Source organism: Vigna unguiculata, chromosome 6, assembly GCF_004118075.2.
Source record: "Vigna unguiculata cultivar IT97K-499-35 chromosome 6, ASM411807v1, whole genome shotgun sequence".
NCBI lineage: Eukaryota > Viridiplantae > Streptophyta > Magnoliopsida > Fabales > Fabaceae > Vigna > Vigna unguiculata.
In genome coordinates, this window is record NC_040284.1 from 21,001,091 (window position 1) to 21,018,758 (window position 17,668).

At 26.7% G+C, this 17,668-nt stretch overlaps 3 non-coding genes across 3 annotated transcripts; all 3 read right to left on the minus strand.

Annotated features, from left to right (window-relative positions):
- Positions 1-2,166: 2,166 nt before the first annotated feature.
- Positions 2,167-2,240, minus strand: TRNAI-UAU. The gene has a single exon. It is a non-coding gene; the product is annotated as a tRNA-Ile (tRNA).
- Positions 2,241-5,159: 2,919 nt separating this feature from the next.
- On the minus strand, positions 5,160-5,233 carry TRNAI-UAU. The gene has a single exon. It is a non-coding gene; the product is annotated as a tRNA-Ile (tRNA).
- An 8,516-nt stretch (positions 5,234-13,749) lies between these two features.
- On the minus strand, positions 13,750-13,823 carry TRNAI-UAU. The gene has a single exon. It is a non-coding gene; the product is annotated as a tRNA-Ile (tRNA).
- Between the last annotated feature and the right edge of the window lie 3,845 nt (positions 13,824-17,668).

The window sequence follows — 17,668 nt, forward strand, 5'->3', positions numbered from 1 at the left end:
GAGTGAACAAATGTTGAAGCATTGTCGTCAAAGTGCAATTGGATTAAGTGTTGTTGCTGAGAGGCCATGTTTGGTCAGAGAAAGAGAAAGAGAGAGAACAGTGAAATAAGATGAAGGGTGAGAGAGTTTGGTTAGAAAGTTAGATTGGAAATTAATAGTGTAAGATGAAAGGAGGAGGTAGTGGTTGGCCTGAGAAAATGGGACATGAACACCCGACCCGACCCGACCGACCCGTGAGTCCCGTGTGAGGTGGTTGTGAGCATTTACCAGGTAGAAAAAATACTATCTTCTATTCTGCCTTGAAAAAAATGAAATATAAGTAAAGAGTTAAATATGTTTTTAGTTTCTTCATTTTCAGTAAATTTTAGGATTAGTCTATTTTGAGATTTTGAACCAATTTAATTTTTTATTATCAAAATACGTAAATTTAGTCTTTTTAATCATATTTTGTTAAGTTTATTTGATATTTCAAGCACGTTTTATAATAATAATTGACTTAACATTAAAGCAAAAATACAAAAATGTGTCAAACCGTATAAACAACTTAAATAAAATCTTAAATGCGTACGAAACATAAAATAAACCTAATAAAAATTAATTAAAAGTACTAAATTCACGAATTTCGAAAGATGAAAGACTAAATTTATTCAAAGTTTTGAAATAAAATAATTCCAAAATTCACTTAACGTTAAGAGACAAAATGCATATTTAATCCCATAATTAAACAACAACTCTTTTTTTAGGTTTTCGCCACTTCAATATATATTACATAAAGTAAATTTTTATAGAAAATAAACTCTTATCTCCTTCGCCACTCCTTTATATCTGTGTAGCCATTCTCAGCTCTTTCAAATTCACATGTGACATGGATTTAATTGAATAAAATTAGATGTAGTTTATTTAAAAACGAGCTGGTTTATTTAATAATTGGGTTTTAAATAACGTACAATTCAACTTATTTTCACTGCAATTGAACATTAATATCAAATAACAATTTTTGTTTTTTAGCAATGTATGTTTTATGAAAGATTTAAATGCAGTTGATGATTTTTACATTATCATGGAATATTATATGAATGCATCATTTAAATATTAAACATTTTCAAGGCTTGATGATTTAATGTAAATTAAAAATAAAATAAATATATCATCAGATAAAATTATAAAAAAGACGCATTGGTGAGAAAATTATCCAGTGTTATATATTATATATGGGCATGTGGGGCTATTTAGAAATTTGGTGAATGGATGCGGCATGGCATGACATGGGGATTAATTAATTTGTTGTAGTTGAGGAACTACTAATACTAATGTTCATTGACTACATATTTATTCATCAACATTTCTTTCTTTTTTAATACAATTTTATAATATTTTTTTCTGGAAACAAAATTATTATCACAGTGATTAAATAGAAATATAGATTTTTTTTAATGTTATTATTATTATTATTATTATTATTATTATTATTATTATTATTATTATTATTATTTTATTATGTTTGTTCGATTGATCATGTAAGTGTTAGGATCGAGTACTTACCATAGGAGAATTGTACAAACAATATCCCCTTAAAAATTACTCTAGAAATTGAACTCATGATCTTGGTTCTAATATCAATTATTAGGATTGAACTTTTACCACTAGGTCAAAAGGTATAACCATTAGTCAAGATGCAACTCTTTTTACTTAAGAGTGTAACACAAGCCCAAACACTAAGATTCAATTGTGACTCAGCCCACTTAATCTCTGCCATGAAACAATTTGATGCCACCTGCAACAGTAAGATGTTTTTGCACCAAATTTGTTTCAAGGATAGAAATGTTTAAGAGTCGAGGAATAAAGGAAAAGTACCAAAAACGAAATATAAAAAGTTAAAAATAGTGAAAAAAAATTAGTATATTAAACTTTCAACAAAATATCAAAAAAAAAAAATTGATTATATTCTTACATAACTTTTGATTATGTAAATATTTTAAGGTTAAGATAATAATTTAGTCCATGATGTTTTTTTCCGATCAATTTAGTTCTAATATTAAAAAAAATAGGACTAACACATGACACGATGATGACTTGACAAATAGGATTTTTCTTAATTAAAAAATTTTAAAAATCCATAATAGCTGCTTATAATAAGAAACACCTAACACTTATAATGGCAACTTATGGTTCCGACGAGGCTCGAACTCGCGACCTTCGGCTCATAAGACCAACGCTCTAACCAACTGAGCTACGGAACCAATTTATTTATATAATAAAATAGGCAATTCAACAAATAATTTTTCTATCTTGTTAATTCAATGGTTATAAGTAGACATAGATTCAAATGGAGCCAAAATCTAGAAGTGAACCGTGGATGATCTAACACGATGCTCAAAGGTACCCTATGCAACCTCATTATCTTCTTGATGTACAATTATGCCAACTTGGCCATAAACATCCTCATATTCACTACTAGAAAATGAGCACTCGGTCAACCGGTCTACGATCATTTAGATGACATCATGACCTTTAACAGACCGTGGCAGATGGGTAATAAAGTCCATAGCAATGTTATCCCATTTTCACACTAGTATCTCCAACTGCTGTAACATTCCTTCTAGCCTCTAATGTTCGGCTTTTGCCTTCTGACAAGTCAAACAAGTTGTTACAAACTGAGCTACATCCTACTTGATGCCTCACCACAAAAAGGACTCCTTCAAATCATGATACATTTTAGTCATGCTAATAGGAATGCTAAGGCGACTCTTATGCCCTTCCTTAAGAACTATACTCTTCAACCTTGTATCCTCTAGTATGCAAACTCTGCCTTTAAATTTCAACACTCATCTGACCCATCACAAAATCCTCAACTTTCTCAAATCCAAGCAACCCCATTATTTTCTACAACTTGGTATGTGTTAACTACTTCTCTTTTACCAAAACAAGGAAATCACTAGATATAGTCAAGTGACTACATTTAATGACATCTTCTCCTGATACTACATGTAGTTGCATGTCTTTAAACTTCTCCACTAGTTCATACTCTCTGATCATCATAAAAGATGCATGCACCGCCTTTCTGCTCAACGCGTCGGCCACCACATTTGCTTTCCCTGGGTGGTAGAGTAGTTCAAAGTCACACTTAGATAGTTTAGTATACAACATCTTCTCTCTTAAGATGCTCAAGAATGTCTTTAGAATATCAACATGCTCTTCATGAGTTCTGAAATAAATAAGAATGTCGTCGATGAAGACCATTACAAACTTATCTAGAAACGATTTGAAGATTTTGTTCATATAGTCCATGAACAAGGCATGAGCATTAGTCATACCAAATGACATAACTAAATACTCATAGTGTCCATATCTGGACCTAAAGGCTCTTTTTTGCACATCATCAACCTTAACCAGAATCTGATGATACCCTGATCTCATATCTATCTTAGAGAACACAATAGCATCGTGCAACTGATCCATTAGATCATCTATCCTTGGCAAGATATATTTGTTCTCAATGGTTAACTTGTTCAGTTGCCTGTAGTTCACACACAGCCTGAAATTACCATCTTTCTTTTTACCCAAAAGCATTGTGCTCCCCGAGGTGATACACTTAGTTTGATAAACTACTTCTCCAACATCTCTTCTATCTATTTCTCAACTCTGTCAACTCTGTTGGAGTCACACGGTATAGAGCTAATTATACTAGTCCCGCTCTTGGCACCAAATCAATAGAAAACTCCACTTCCCTCTTAGGAAGTAACCCAAGTACATCCTTAGGAAAAACATCTACAAACTCCGTCACAACAAGTATCTCAACATTTTCATCTCCTTCCTCAATAGATAATTGAGTTAAAATAATGAAACATTGAGACCTTTCCTTGGCTTCTTTAAGAACTTGTTGTGATGACAACAACCCCTTATCTAGGACACAATAACCTCTTCTCAGTGCAATCAATAAGAATGTGATTGGTCGACAACCAATCCATCCCTAAGATTACATTCAAACCCTATAGAGGCAAACATACAAGGTTTACCTTGAACTTACGCCCCCTCAACAATAATAGAGAATCTAGCACACAAGGTAGATGTCTTGACCAAACCAGATGTGAGAGTGGAAACAACCTGATCATACTACAACTTCCTAACCGGCAAGCCCAACACTTGAACCTTAGATTCTGACACAAAGAAATATGTCGCTCAAGAATCATTTAAAACACACAAGCTTCTACCGACTATCACACAAGAACCAACTATGAGATTACCTGAGCTAGATGCCTTTGCACCCGTCATGACATACACTCCGCTTGTTGCCTAAGGTATGTCACCTCCCATCTTCTGTTGAAATTGAGACTGAACTGTAGGTCCTAACATTACATTCCTACCAGAAGGACAGTCCTTGACGATATGACCCTCGTTTGCCACACCCATGGCATGTCTTTCTACTAACGATCTGTGGGCAAGCACTCTTTAAATGCGGTCCTCCAAACTGAAAACATTGAGGTTTGAAAGATGGAGATTGTTGTGGCTGGGGTGAGAATCTTCTAGAACCCTGAGATTGAGGCCTAAAATATGGATTCATCTTTTCTTCCTGTTTGACCTTGGACCTAGATGGTCATCCCACTCTCTGTTGAGATAACTACTAAGCTTCAACTTCAGCTTTCAACTTTTCCATCACTCTGGACTTCTCCTACTAAGGCATGGAATTCCTTAATAAAGAGAGGAGTTATCATAAGCTTGAGATCTCCCCTCAAGCCATTCTCAAACTTCCTCATTGCCACTCTTCATCCATCCCCAAGATATGAAACCTGCCCAAATGTTTAAACTTCTCCGCATACTTAGATACAAACATATTTCCTTGTACAAGGTGCAAGAAATCCACTTCGTTCACATACCTTGACATATCTTATTTATCCTCTCATTCAATTTTTAGTTAGTTTCATTTTATTTATCCTCTCATTCAATTTTATATTATGTTTTGTGTATTATACCACTTTCTATCATGTAACTAGTATTGAACAAGTAAGTCAAGAAACTGAACTAACTAAACTAATCAACATTTTTAAAAGTGTTCCAAAAAAATATAGCATTTCAAAAATAATTTTGAGAGAAAATTCTAACACACTTAGAAAACTTCGGGACCTTCGACTCATAAGGTACCAACCTTCTATAAAAACTTATGGTCCCAGCGAGGCTCGAACTCACGACCTTCGGCTCATAAGACCAACGCTCTAACCAACTGAGCTACAAGACCAATTCTTTTGTATAATAAAATAGGTAATTCAACAAATAATTTTATCCATCTTGTTAATTCAGTGGTTATAAATAGACACGAATTCAAATTGTGATTATACGAGTTATTTACTATTACTATATAGTTTATATCATAATTATCAATATAATAAGAATTATAAATACAGTTTATCTAACATCCCATTTAATAGTTGAGAACTACTAAATACAATATTATATAATGATAATGCAAAGTAAGTAGTGGAAGACAACATAAGAATATTAATACAGTCATCCCAAAATAACCATGATAATATACATATATTTACATACAAGCACTCTACATAGAGGTCTAAGAGTTTTCTAACTCTACACAAAAACAAAAGATGTCTCTATACTATGAGACTTTACTCTATTGCTCCACTGCTAGCCAAAAGAGGATTATCCTCACCTACGCCCTTCTCTGCTCACACAATTAAGTGATCATTGCAAAAGAGATAACCAAGAACAAACACACAAGCATGCAAAAGGGTAAGCTAATATAAATGATGAATATTCATATGAAAGCTTAACACAAATTATAAAATAACACACATAGGCATACATATAAACAGAGATACAATTGACACTAAACTCAATTATTCGGAGACATGCATTTGACATCGAACTCACTAGTGGTGTACACTTGTAGTGGTTCCCAAACTCTGCAGAGTTTAGCCTCAAGGGGTTATCACCCAACCACTCACAAGGTAAATCCCCTTCGCACTAGGACCTCCTTCATCTTTTCACGACATAACCTACTATACTATATTTGAGTGTGAGCATTGAGAAAGGATACTACCACATTGAATCCTTATGCAAATGCATACACTAAATACCTTCACTTAGAATTTCTCCTTGAAATTCTATCAATCACATATCATTTCATACTTATAGAAACACATACGAACCTTAATTAACATTCATAATCATGTGTATAAATATACAAACTTCTAAATTCCATTGACTTATATATGTTCAAAATATGACACACTCGCCCAGCGACCAGCGAATAGGTTGTTCACCCAACGAGTTTTCCATTGGGATTCTAGGGAAAATATTCCTGAAAAACTCATCCAGCGAGTCCTAAATCAAAGGTATCCCTGACTTGACACTCGCCCAATGAGAATTACTCACCCAATGAGTATGCATAATTTTGCAGAACAAAAATTCTACATAATTGTGTAATCTCAATTCAGCTTGAATAACCAGAAAACTTCACAAATATCAGTCACACATCAAGAATCCAATTTCATTCTTAGTAATGATACATTCATGGACTAATAGAGCTATAAATTTTACACGTCATACCAAAGAATGCAACATCGCAGATAACATCTAAATTCACACATCAGGCAATACAAAACTCAATTTCACAAACCAATCATCATCACAATCATGAAATTCATAATTTCAACAACTCTACAAATCATAAACAACATAATTAGCTTCCCTTACTGAAGATGACTCGAACAACCTAAAGAATACCAAATTCCCCTTTTTGCTAACAAAGCTCACAACTCAACCTAATAGCAACATAAACACGGTTAAGGAACATCATCAGAACCACTGATCGGTGGAGATTCATAAAGAAAACTCAAAAGTCACATGCGATTCACGATTGATCACATCCAGACATAAGAACAATTGACCAAGAAAAGAGCAGAAAAACAACTTACTCAATTGAGAAAACTGATCGGACAAATGTGGAAAGATCATCGCAATGATCACTCTAGCTGTCTCCAATCTTCAAAAAGATGAATGCAGGATGAGAGATTTTAGAGAGAAGGAAAAGAGTTCTAGAAAAGTACTTCTAGAGAGATAAAGTGTTTTATAAGTAATGAGATCATTTTATAAAATTTCTATTTATATATAAGTTTTTAATATTAAAATAATAATAAGATCTCATTATTTAAAACATTGTTACTCTTAAAACAAGATTTTCTATGTTATCCCAATTCACCAAATATATAACTATCATAATTATCTATCTATAACAATAAAGGGGATTTCTCTTTTTGTGTCCACATTTCATAATACCCGTTTTACCCTTAATTATTTTAAAAATTAATTATTTTATAAATAATTTACTTTTAATCATTTTTTACAAATCTTTTTTGTCTTAAATCATTATTTAAATTTTCTTTTTACATATTTTTTTAATTTTATATTTAACAATTATTTTAAAAATTATATATTTTTTATTGATCTTAAATTTCTTAAAAATTAAAAAATGCGAATACACATGCACTGTCGCGCCTGTGTGTTCGCTAGTTAATATAGTAAGAATTACAAATACAATTCACCAAATATATAACTAAAATAATATATTACTATAATTAATATTAATGATATTTATTATTATTATTAGTATTTTAATATTATTATTCAATTATTATTATTATTAAAAGTATTTTGGATTATTATTATTATTATTATTATTGGTTTTCATTATTATTATTTTTAGTATTATTATCATCATTATTATTTTTATTATTTGAATTAATATTACTATTAGTATTAATAAATATTTAGTATTATTATTGTTATTATTTCACATTATTATTATCCTTAGTAATAATTATATTATTATTTTGTATAAGATCCATAATAGATAATATGACTACATTTTGTTTTGGCAATAACACACGTAAACTATTTTATGTTATTTTAACTTTCTTGAGGATTACATATCACACTATGTTGTATTATATATATATATATATATATATATATATATATATATATATATATATATATATATATATATATATATATATATATATATAACAATATATAAAGGGAATTCCCTTTTTTGTGTGCACATTTCAAAATACCAATTTTATCCTTTAAATATAATAATTTATTAAACTTTTAAAAATTGACTGTTACTTTTACGAGCTTTTTATAAAATCGACTATCTTTGCTTCTTTCTTCTCTTCTTTTTTATTGATCTACTGTTATTCTTTCATCTGTTATGATATATTTCACTTAATTTTTAATAAATATAATTTTAGTTTATATATTAACTTAATAACATTACACATATAAAATATCACGTATATTTAAAAAATACAAACACAGACGCTATCGCGCTGTGTTTACGCTATATATATATATATATATATATATATATATATATATATATATATATATATATATATATATATATATATATATATGCTTATGTTAACAATTTTTATCATCAACTTCGTTTTGTATTTATTTTGTATGATATCCAAAATGTACAATATACCTACATATTATATTATTGTTATTATTATGTTTACCGTATTCAATGGCGGACCATTGTCATGACAAGTGGAGCCATGACTCCCAAAAAAAAATTAATTCTATTTTTTATATATGTTTTATATTTTAAAATTATATTTATATATTATTATTTTATTTATATTAAATTTAATAAAATATTTTATTTTATCACCTATTTTATTTATATATATTTATTGTATAAAAAATAAAATAAAAACCAACTTGATGGACATTGGTTAATGAAAGGTAATAGGTTTTATCACTAGTGATGAGATTCTTTTAGAAATAATGAGAATAGAAAGAAAGGTAAAGAGATAGATTACCAAACAAAAGATTGAAAAATACACAATATCTCTCATGAATCAAGGTTAGTATTTTATTATAATTTATGTGATTATGATTCTCCTAGTACGATTATTTTCTTAAATTAAGTTTTTTTCCTAATTAGTTTGTCTAATTATGATTGTAGGGATTATTTTATAAAATTGGCACTAACCCTAATTATATTTTTCCTGAAATTAGTATAGCATAGATTATGAATTTAGAAATTTTGTGTTTTTCATTGCATAGGGTAAAATTTGTAAGATTTTAGGGATGTACCTTGGGTTGAACTACGAATTTCGTTGCACATAATGAATTAGTTGAATAACCTTGAATTGGATTAGAAATTAGAATACCCCTATTATGTTAATTTAATGAATTTGAAAGATTATAAATTGAAAAATACATACGAGAATCACTTTATGAAAATGATTGAAACAAATAAAATGAAGATTTTTTTTATTTAATTAAAAAAATAATTTATATATAAAAAATCTAATTTGATACTCCTAAAGTTTTTGTCCAAGTTCTGCCACTGACAGTATTATATTACTAGCACTATTATTATTATTATTATTATTATTGTTATATTAGTTTTGGTATTATTAGTAAAAATATATCTATGTATTTCTGTTTAAAAATTTTAACCTCAAATTCATGTTTCTGTACCTATTTTAATATGGATTACATCTCACAATATTGCATTTTGTTCATATATACATGTTACTTTTGTTTACAATATTTTAAGTTTAACTTAATTTTTTCTTTGATTTCATATGGTCAATAAATTTTCGATATTATGTCTCTATGCTTTAAGTGGCTTATATCCACGTGTACTTTTATTGATAAATATTTTAACATCAATTTCGTTGTATTTATTTTGTACGAATCAAGTGACGGAACTTTGACCAAAATTTGAGGGGAGGCAAATTATATTTTTTTATATATAAATGATTTTTTCTACATTAAAAAAAATATTTCCTCACATCATTTTCTTTATTCAAAACAAACAAATATGATAATAGAATCCAAAAAAATATGACAATAATATATATGAAAGTGTAACATAAAGTTTATTATAAAAAATTATATATTAAAAAAGTAAAAGTTACCTTTAATTATAGTGCTTCTCAAAGCTCTTTCAATATCCCTTTCGGTAAAAGTTACCTTTCAATATAGATACCTTTGAGAAGCACGCAAAGCACTCAAAGTTACCTTTAATCAGTAAAAATTTTAGTTTGTTGTAATATTCCTTTCAATATAGATAATCATAGTGCTTGCTATAAAAACTTTTAAAACCTATAAAAAAACACTCAAAAAAATTAAAACATGTTGATGATAATCAACTCAATGCCAATTAGAATTCAATGAAAATCAACTCAATTACATGTAACAATGAAAACATCTGAGTTAGGTCGTCAGTTTGGTTTTTTATTAAAAAGATACCACAGTAAGCAATATGCAACATTTTTAATGGCGAATACTATAACCATGAACAAAATAAGTCAAACCATGTGTATTGAAATCTTCTTGGATGATCATCTTTATCAAACAACGGATAATTTTTTAGATACATTTGATATGTACCCCATTTTAGATAAGTCCTTCGTACCTCATCAATTTTATTTGGTGGGTATTGACAAATTTGTGGACGTTTCCCTGGATCACGTTCTGAAGCATTTTCAAATTCATTGTATATAACTCTAGGAGCTTTAGAAAGTTGTTTTTCATTTTCTTCAATTTTTGGATTATCGTGAAGTTTCTCGAGTTTAGATGACGTAGATGCATTTTCTTCATCTTCATCACAAGCCTTCCTCTCGAAAAAAGAATCAATTCTTCTACTCTTTATCATAATTTTTCTAATATAAATTTGTCACCTCTCACCTATTTAGGAAAAGATAAAATTATGAATACCCCAATTAAATCCCAAAACTAAGACTCAATATTTTGGGAAAATTAACACCTTCTAAATGTTTAGCTTCCCTTACCTTAAAGTAGATTCCTAATATTGTTCTTCCTTTATACAACTTCAAAGACTAAAATAACTCTATGTACACAAAGAGAGTTTGATCAACAATTAGAGCATAATTTTATGATCACTAACAGATAGAGATATGTCTAGAGTGTAGAAAAGCCACATACAAGAGGAAAACATACTGCTTTGAGAGAGAAAAAAAAGGTACAAAATGAACTTATTCAAAAGAATAAATTGTTCCGTCCAAAATGTTCATTAACTCCTCAATTTTACTATAGCGCAGTTTGATTTTGAAAAAGATAAGAGATTGAGGGTGAAAATTGGAAGAGAGAGAAACCAAATATAATATATATCTCAAGTATTTAATTATAAATTTCAATCATACAACAATATTGTTTTACTATCCATCACTAATTAATTCTTATGTCAATGTTATAATTTAACACACGCAAAAAACATATATAAATGCATAATTCCAAAGAAAAAAAAAGCATGTATATGCAACAATAATTAATTATCATAGTGTCGATGTTTCTATTGATAACAATATCTGCATATATTTTTGTTCAAAATTTTTAACCTCAATTTAATTTATTCATGTTACTATAACTTTTTTAATATAAATTACATTTCACAATATGTTGTATTTTATTCATATATATATATATATATATATATATATATTTTGATATTTTTTTTTTGTGTTTTAAAGGATTTATATCTATATTTTTCAATTTAAAATTTTTAATATGTGTTATATTTATTTTGTACGAAATCTTATTACAAAATATGCATTTAATTTTAGTATAATATATACTCAAAAACTTTAATTGTAAATTTTAATCATATAACATTGTTTGTATTACTAACTAATTATTGTGTGAATTTTATAATTTTAAACAAAAAAACTCATATCCAGATTTTATTTTTAAATTATACTTTTAATAATATATTACTTTAACATAATAAAATAAACATTAGTTAATTTTATTTGTTATGTAAAATGAATTCATAATTAATTATTTATCTTTTTCCCAAACTTTTTATTAAAGTTTTATATTTATAACTATATATAATAATAATAGTTAATTATATTCATATAAATAAATTATTTATATAAATATAAGAATAATTACATTAATTTTTAATACAAATTAAAATAAAAAATATATAAATTTTTACAAATATAATAAAAATTAATTATTTTTTTAACACAAAATTTAAAATAAAATAAATAAAAAACAAAGACCCGCGCACAATGATGGACCGATACTTCAATTTGGGTCACATGTCCGTGTCCGACACGTGTCCATGTCCGATATTTTAGGATACTTTATCGATACTTATGAGTGAAGTATCTAATTTATAAAGTTATAAAGTCGTAGTAGAGTATAAGAAAACATTTGAATAATGATCAATTTTAATGACAATAAATAATTAGTCATTATATAGTGACCAATTTAAAAACTAAAAATTATTGGCAACTAAAATAGTTTCAAAAAATTATAATTGGTTTCTAAATTGATAATTAAAATTGATTTCATTATGAATTGGTTTCAAATTGGTCACTAATATTAACTACCAAAATTTTTACTACCAAAATAATTAGTCTCTACTTAGAAAATTGGTCTTTAACATATTTTGTTATCAAAATTGGTCATTATTTGAGAGTTTGGTTATAGTAGTACTTTTACGATGACAATAATTTATATATTTTTTTATGTTGACAACTTTAGTATATATAGTTTTAATTTGGATTTACACAATAACCATCATATATTTATTATGTTTTTAAGAATTAATGTACAATTTTTAATATTCATATATCGCGTATCTATCACGTATTGTATCCTATTAGTTTCAAAATAAACGTATTGACGTGTCGGATACGTGTTGTATCCGATACACATATCGTATCCGTGCATATGTGGGGTCAATTTTAATGTATATTGTGACTATTACTTTTTAAGCTACTTGTATATACATATGCAACTGTTTAAAAAAAAATTAACATTAATTTTATGTTCTATTTATTTTGTACACAATATACATGCATTCTATTTTAACAACTACTTACTCACACACATCTCATTTTAATATAATATATAATTCAAATGTTCATTGTAAATTTGGATCATACAACATTACTAATCGGTTAATGACAAATGTATAACAAAGGCCCGCGCATATGCATGATCAATCTTGATGTGCATTGTGATTATTAGTAATAGTATTAATAATTTTTAAGCTTTGTATTTACATGTGCAACTGTTTTGAAAAATTTTAACATTAATTTCATGTTCTATTTATTTTGTACACAATATTCATATATTTTATTTTAACAACCACCCACCCACACACATCTTATTTTAATATAATATATAACTCAAACGTTTATTGTAAATTTTAATCATACAACATTACTAATCAATTAGTGACAAATGTATAATTTAAAAAAAAATCATATCTAAATATTATTCTTTAATATTATTATTGTAATTATTATTATTATTATTATTATTATTATTATTATTATTATTAGTACAATTCATTATTATTATATACTGTATTTTTTATAATCCATTACTTTACTATAAAGAAATCAATAATAAAATAATAATATTTATTTTTAATGATTTTGTTATAAAATATAATGATAATTTATTATTTTTTATTATCAAATATATTATTTAAATGTTATATATATAATTTTACATTATTATAATCTTTACATATATAAATAAATTATTTATATATTGAAAAGAAAACAAAATAAGTGTGTGAGTGTAAAACTAGTTTATTATAAAAATTGTATTAAATTTTTATTGAATTTTGTCAAATTCTATATATGCAATTTCAAGCATTACTTTACTATAAAGTAAGAAATCGATACTAAAATAATAATGATAATTTATTAATTTTATAAAAATTGGTCCCGGCGAGGCTCGAACTCGCGACCTTCGGCTCATAAGACCAACGCTCTAACCAACTGAGCTACGAGACCATTTCATTAATATAATAAATCGTTAATTCAACCAATAATTTTATATATCTCATTAATTAAATTAATCTTAAAATTAGAAATTTGAGATTTTACTGATTCATAGTTTCTCTGTAAATTATAATGATATAATAATTTCAGTAAATTTAAAAGATATATTCCATTATTTACTTACGTCAAATCATTTCTATGTAATAAGATTTTTTTTATTGACACAAATGTATTTAATTAAGATTTTTTTTTACGTCAAAAAATATTTAAATAAACACGTCTAGTTAAAGGATCATACATAAATGAATGATAACTATAAATTGTCTTTATAATTTAAATAGAGTTGAGAAGTGATTTATGTTTAAAAATATATGAATGACTATGTTGTAGATAAAATGTTATACACATAAAAACACAACAAATCAAGAATCCTTTTAAGAATGATACAAAACAATAAAACTTGAGAAGGAAACCTTCGTGGACCTTTGTTAATTCCGTGGTATGCTTATTAATTGAGCATAACTTACTTGCATTTTAATGAAATTTTTTATTTTCAATATTTTGTTTTTACATTAATTTAATAATTAATTTAGTACGCCTATTTGACAATAATATATGAGTAAAAAGTGTAATTAAAACAATAAGACGTATAAAATAATTAAGAAAAGAAGTAATTTTTATAAATGATATAATGATTATTTTATTATTAAAATGTTTGAATAATAAATAGAAAATTAGTTAACCAAGTTTTATTTTGTAAAAGTTATTATCTTCCAAAATATTTATTTACATTTCTCTAATATTCTAACAAATTTATTTTTTGGATATTAAAGTGCATCATAACAGTCTTGACGAAGAATAGTATAATTTTATCCAATCAAAATTCGAAATAGAATAAGTTTATATTGTGTCTTTCTCTTAAGTTTTCTTAGAATCTATGCATGAAAAGTATAAAGTTATTCCATGCATAAAAAAAAATTCAAATTGTTAAGATATATTCAAATTGTTAATATGAATTTTCTTTGGACAAACCTTTAAAATATGTAAAACTTAATTCATATATATATATATATATATATATATATATATATTCTTATTAATAATGTTTATTATATTGTATTTAGAAAGATTTTATTTTTGTGGAGAATTGTAAACTTATATGTAACTACAAATTAAGGTTCTATAAAAACCATTTTTTATTTGGATTGCGGTAGTAACTAGATCAATAAGAAAATCACAAATTTTGTTAAGCAAATCCAATGGGTAAATAGAACATACCATGAATAAGCAATTTGATGTACGCCATTAGGTTAACAATTTCAATTAGACTTAATTAATTATTTAATACTCTAATTTGTTGGTTTGGTTCATTTTTTATTCTTTTATTATTTTTTTGTTTAATTCGGTGCTTTAATTCTTTAAAAAAGTTCAATTTGTTCATTTGCGTTAAGTTGACGTTAACACCGTGTATGTACATGTCACGTGTCATTTTATAGAATTTTTTATTTTTCTAAAATTTTTATTTTTTTAAATTAATGTCGTGTCATAGTCATGTCATGTGTCAATTCGTGAAATATTTAAAAATTTTAAATTTTTTTAAATTAAAAAAAAACTGTCACATGGCAAGTCATAGTTGTGTCACGTGTCAGACTAACAATGATTGTTTTCAGTATAGTCCTTCTATTTACAATTTTGATTCAATTTAGTCCTCTATTTTTTTTAAAATGATTGAATTATGTCCCATTCAATTTGAGAACAAATTAGTAATTAGGTTTAATTACAAGTTATATATTCATATCAAAATAATTTTTATCATTTATACATCATATCACTCCTTAAATACTCATTATTTTATTTCTTACGTTTTTTTACTTGTAATATTTACACTTGAAAATTTGTACACTTGTGAAAAATAAAATAATTTGAAAATTTAGTGGAGTAATTTGATGTATAAATTATAAAAAGTTATTTTAACAAGTATACATAAGTTATAATTAAGCTTAATTACTAATTTAGTCTGAAATTAGAGAGGAAAAAATTGAATTGTTTTAAAAAATAGAGGGAATAAATTGAATAAAAAATTATAAATAGATGGACTAAATTGAAAACAATAACGGTTAGTTTGACATGTGGCAAAACCATAATCTACAACGTGGCATTTTTTTTAAATTATTTTTTTTTTGAAAAAGATTAAAATTTTTGAAAAGTTCACGAATTGACATGTGGCACGACCATGATGTGACACGTGAGAGTTTAATTTAATAAAAATTAAAAAATTCCAACAAATATGGACACGACGTTAATGTCAACTTAACGGAAAAGACCAAATTGAACATTTTTAAAGAATTAGAGGACTAAATTAAAACAAAAAATAATAAGAGGACCAAAATAAACCAAACCAACAAATTTGTGTTAAATCAGTACGTATAATATACACAAACCAAAAAGGGTGAATTGGATTTTCAAGATTTTAATATGTTAAGCAATTCTTGAAACAATTTTCAATGTTTAACAAATACTCTAATCAATTACACATGCAATTTTAATGAATTATTTCAGACACGTCAAAGATAGTAGTAAAGATAAAAAAAGAGAAGATAAAAAATTTTATACTGGTTCAATTCAACGTGAATCTACATCCATTTTTCTTCTAAGCAACCTGAGCTTGGAATATTTCCACTAATTCAATAGTTTTTCAAGAATTAAAAGTTCCTCTAAATAATTCTAGACTCTAAAGAACCAAGATATTGATCCACTAATCAAGAACTCTCCCTAAATGCAATGCTTCACTCAATTGCAACCATACATTCACCTACAAAATGAACCAAGGTACAAAGAAATTCAATTTAAAGAAAGAAATGAATGAATACACCTATTTCGTGCATATTTTACAATTGATCTCTAGTGCCAAGCTTGAACTCTCAAGATCAAATCCATCATGTAGACTTTTTGAAAACCATTCTTCAATAACTCTTGTATCTCAATCTCTCAAATTATATTTTAGAAGTTGTTTTTCATTGTTTAGAAAATGAGTTAAGATTGGTTTAAAAAGAGTTTCTGTTGTTGATATTAATGGATTAGGAAATTGACCTAATCGATTATCGTAGTTAAATTGTGAGTGTAGTGACTCCAACAAATATCATAATCAATTAGATAAGTAAGTTAATTCATTATGTAGTTTTGAAGGTCTTTCTTGTGTCATATTTCCTTAATCAATCATGTTAACATATACCACATTTGGATTTGTTGATCTAAGCGATTCTAAGCTCAGGTTACAATGATTCTAAGCATGCACTACTATTCATATAAATAGTGACAATGTTGAATCATGTTACTTGACTTTGAATATCATCAAAACTTCATTTGAGTGGGTATTCTCTCTCTTTCAACAATTAGAGGACTAAATAATTAGTTAAGCCTTTAAATTACTTGGAGAAACCTAAGAAGATGGAAGGAATATTATTCAAACTAAAACTCCTTTTAATATAATAGTTTTTCTATCTTGAATTTGGACAATGGAGATTAAATTGCATACCACTAAAAGCGTTGAATTTCTCAAATGGACATACTTAATAGAATTGATTTCTATCATGGAAGTTAACTGAAAAAAATAAGTATATCTAAGTTCCATGTTTGATAAATATGAGAAAACTAGATATCTTATAAAGAAAAATACCTAAACTATTTATCGTCTTAAAAGTTTTTATTAGAGTGATGTCAATTTCCTATATAAATTGAGTGTACTTTTCATTGATATTGTATGTCACAAAAGAATCTCTCTTTAAAAACTCATGAAAATATAGATGTAATGAATTTTGAATCATAAACTAGTCTATACATAATATATTTGACATTAT